This window comes from Periplaneta americana, chromosome 12 (genome assembly GCF_040183065.1).
Source record: "Periplaneta americana isolate PAMFEO1 chromosome 12, P.americana_PAMFEO1_priV1, whole genome shotgun sequence".
Taxonomy (NCBI): domain Eukaryota; kingdom Metazoa; phylum Arthropoda; class Insecta; order Blattodea; family Blattidae; genus Periplaneta; species Periplaneta americana.
The window spans coordinates 12,596,471-12,600,716 of NC_091128.1; the positions used below are offsets into that span (position 1 = coordinate 12,596,471).

The window sequence follows — 4,246 nt, forward strand, 5'->3', positions numbered from 1 at the left end:
GGAAAGGATGGGATGATTGCACATGCAATTGTATTTTGAAATCTCCATCTTCAAGAGAGAAGCGTATCATGGTGCTTCATGCTGGGGGAAGAAAGGGATGGGTTCCCAATTGTCTTTATTTATCTGCAAGAAACATACAAGATTCTAAAGCGGATAGTCACGATGAAATAACAGGTGAAGTTTTCGAAAATTGGTTCAAAACTAGATTACTCCAAAATTTACCAAGAGACAAAAAATGTGTTATTGTTATGGATAATGCGAGTTATCACTCCAGGTAAGCTGTCAAATTTCCCACTCTTAGATCATCTGTAAAAGACATCATAAATTTTATGCAATATCACAAAATTCCAGTGCCTCATCCTATTCCTAATAAAGCAGCCATGATGCAAACAATTAGGAAAGCCAATATTAATAAAACATACATAGTGGACGAATTAGCTACCTCTTATGGACATGAAGTTCTTCGTCTCCCCCCTTATCATTGTGTTCTTAACCCGATAGAGCTAGTATGGGCTCGCCTTAAGTCCCATGTGAGGAAAAACAATACAACCCCAACCCTCAGTGCTAGTGTGTGTGTGAGCATTTAAGAGAAGGAGTTGAAAACATAAATTCTAACCTCTGGTCGTCCTGTGTTGACCACACAATCAAGGTCGGAGAACGGTACTGGATACAACAAGACACAACAGGAGATGGGGAACGTTTCATTGTGGATTTAAGAGAAAGTGACACGGATGATGAATAGATATTAAAAAGTAAGTACGCCTATTTTAATTAATTATTTACATTTAAAATAAAATTACATAATTTTTACTTATATTACTTTATTTTATTATTCATTTATTCTATTTAATTCTTTTTTTAAATAATAATTAATTTAAAATAAATAATCTACATAATATAAATAATCTTCAAATTAACTCAAATTAACTCATGCTTTGAGCAATTAAGCCTAGCCCATATTCATGTTATATTAATATATAGCAGCAACAAACAAGACGTGACAACGTCGCATTTTCATTTTATTATCGGTGCATGCAATAAAGACCTACAAATCTTAAAATAATTTCCGCTGCCTAATAATTAAACGAGGCTACTATACCGACTGGGACTTGCAGACGACGCACAAGCCAGACAATATCAGTTCCAGATTCTTCGTACATTGAAACGCTTAAAACGAATGAAAGGAAATAATAAATAAGATTGTGCAAGGGACAGAAAATTAACTGTGTGCAGTAGCACTGCGGCACATAAAGAGCGGCCACCAATGCACCACAGTTTATATCCTCATCTCTTACAGCCATCACTAACACAATGAAAGAAACGGCTATAAAAACTTACAAACTTGCCTGTGTACCTGGGCTTACTAACCATCCCACGACATTATGAAACGTGTGTACTGCTTTGAAAGTCATAGCCCACTGAGGAGTGGAAACTAGGAATACCTGTGAAAGCCATTCAAAGATTTTTAGTAGGTTATTTTACGACGCTTCATCAACATTTTAGGTTATTTAGCGTCTGAATGGGATGAAGGTGATAATGCCTGTGAAATGAGTCCGGAGACCAGCACCGAAAGTTACCCAGCATTTGCTCATATTGGGTTGACAGAAAACCCCGGAAAAAATCTGCTATCTAAGAATATGGCAACAAAATATAAGTTTTTGTGGAGTGAATTGTCACCCTTGTATCCATTCTACGGTTAAATAAAATTAAAAGGATAAGCAGTGTATTACTTTGGTAGAAAGTATGAATAGTCTATGTATAAATTTGGTTAATTCTGTTCTGAACTTTTTTCTCATGGTCCTTTAAAGCTTCAAGATAATTAGGCCAGTACAATGAAGACCGTAATACACAAAGAGTTAACTCCTTTTTAATAACAGCTTAGATTAACAGATGGTAAATGAAAGTCTGATTTGTGTTTTGTATTAAAATTATAGATGTTTTCATTAATACTAAATGTATCTTCGTTCTTCATATCAAACACCATCATGGAAAGAATGTACTCACATGGTATTTTATTTTTAATATTTATTGAAACACAAAATAAACAATAAATAAATACATATTATTTACGTAAAACACTCCCGTTTGAGCAAGCTCTTGTTCGGGAACGCTTCACATAAATAACTATTTTGTACTAAGAGACATAACAAAGTTTCAATGACATTACAAAATTAATACAATTATTACAAAACAGGGATAATTACGAAGATGAAAATAGAAAATCAAGTCAAGAATATTATGGAAGTTGGAATGAATAAATACAGTAGCATATTGAAATTTGGAAAAAGAAAATAGGAAAAGGGAATAAATAAATTGTTGCAAATCAAGATTTCAGGTATAACTCCCTGTAAAGTTGATTTGAATAATTTCGAGGGAAAAATTGTTCCGGAGCCGGGTATCGAACCCGGGACCTTTGGTTTAACGTACCAACGCTCTACCACTGAGCTACTCGGGAACTCTAACCGAACTTACAACTTTACAGGGAGTTATACCTGAAATCTTGATTTGCATAATACACGTCACTGTTCGTTAACAGACGGTTAGAGTTCCCGAGTAGCTCAGTGGTAGAGCGTTGGTACGTTAAACCAAAGATCCCAACTTTACAGGGAGTTATACCTGAAATCTTGATTTGCATAATACACGTCACTGTTCGTTAACAGAAAACCACAATTTAAGTCACACGGAGTTAGTGTGCACTCGAAGTTGGTTGCTTGACGGTTGTCAGCCCACTTTGAGGTATGTGGATATAGAGGGAAAAATTGGATCGGTGTCGGTTAGAGTTCCCGAGTAGCTCAGTGGTAGAGCGTTGGTACTTTAAACCAAAGGTCCCGGGCTCGATACCCGGCTCCGGAACAATTTTTCCTCGAAATTATTCAAATAATTTGTTATTTTCTTTTTATTTATTAAACTCAAATAACCTAGGTCAGGATTTATTATTGGGTTATTTTACGACGCTGTATCAACATCTAGGTTATTTAGCGTCTGAATGATATGAAGGTGATAATGCCGGTGAAATGAGTCCGGATCCAGCACCGAAAGTTACCCAGCATTTGCTCCTATTGGGCTGAGGGAAAACTTCGGAAAAAACCTCAACCAGGTATCTTGCTCCGACCGGGATTCGAACCCGGGCCAACTGATTTCGCGGCCAGACGCGCTGACCGTTACTCCACAGGTGTGGACAGGATTTATTATGAAAACAGAGTTGTATAACCTTGTCCTTACGAACTATGATGTATCTCAATGGCTGTGTAACATTTAGGTTCAGCTAAAGGACATGTCAAATTTCTTCTGGTAGGATAAATATGTTGTTATTTATATTTCAGACGATTTTATGATAATATTTTCATAATATATATTTATATATTTGTTGAATTTACAAAACATTAAAATCGGTATAAAACAAAATTTGGATAACCAATTGGCTTGTTTAAGCAAATTTTAATTTCATGGTAATATCAATATTTCTAAATTTTGGAACATATTATATATGATGCCCATTTATGCATACATGCCTATTACCGTGTGCCTTTCTTTTGTAAAACAAATATATGTTTAGCTTCAGGTGAGTCCCCCCAGAATATATTACATAATGAAAGTATGAAAAGTATATTTTAAGGATTGTTATATTATAAACAGAAGATATGAATCTTAATGCTTAACAGGCAAAGCTCAATTTAGGAGGAACTTATTGTATGTGTGTTTTCCAGCCCAAGTGATTATCCAAGTCTAAAGTAAGAAACTTTGTGCTCATAGATTCTTTGAGATCGGTTCCATTAATTAATCTTATATTGTAGGACAAGTGAGCACTATTAACTTATGTACTGAATATTACAGGGACATCATTTTATTTTTACTTCAATTTTCATTGTAACTGAGTTTCTTAATGTACTTCATTCCCACCCCTTCTACTAATGAAGTTAAACCGTCGTCCACACAGATCCAAGAAGCCTATACATTCATAGTAGCCTTACTGTCACAGTAAACAGTACATTCCAAAAATATGTTCGCGTTTTCCAGTGACGAAAAGGCTTTCAATATTGAATCATTTTCGGACAGGTACTGTCGTCCATTTGCCTACGTCGCATCCCCGGTTTCACCCACCAGCTTTTATTCGCCAGCTAGTGGCTGGGCTGTCTTAGCTCTTTTCTGAAAACATTAATTTCTGTTAGGAATTGGACGTCTACGTAATATTATACAACTATTTAAAATAATTTAAAAGAAAGTGCCTCGTTATGTAATTAACTGT

At 35.3% G+C, this 4,246-nt stretch overlaps 1 non-coding gene across 1 annotated transcript; it reads left to right on the plus strand.

The window, feature by feature from the left end:
* Positions 1–2,781: 2,781 nt before the first annotated feature.
* Positions 2,782–2,853, plus strand: TRNAK-UUU (transfer RNA lysine (anticodon UUU)). Its single transcript has one exon. It is a non-coding gene; the product is annotated as a tRNA-Lys (tRNA).
* The last annotated feature ends 1,393 nt before the right edge of the window (positions 2,854–4,246 follow it).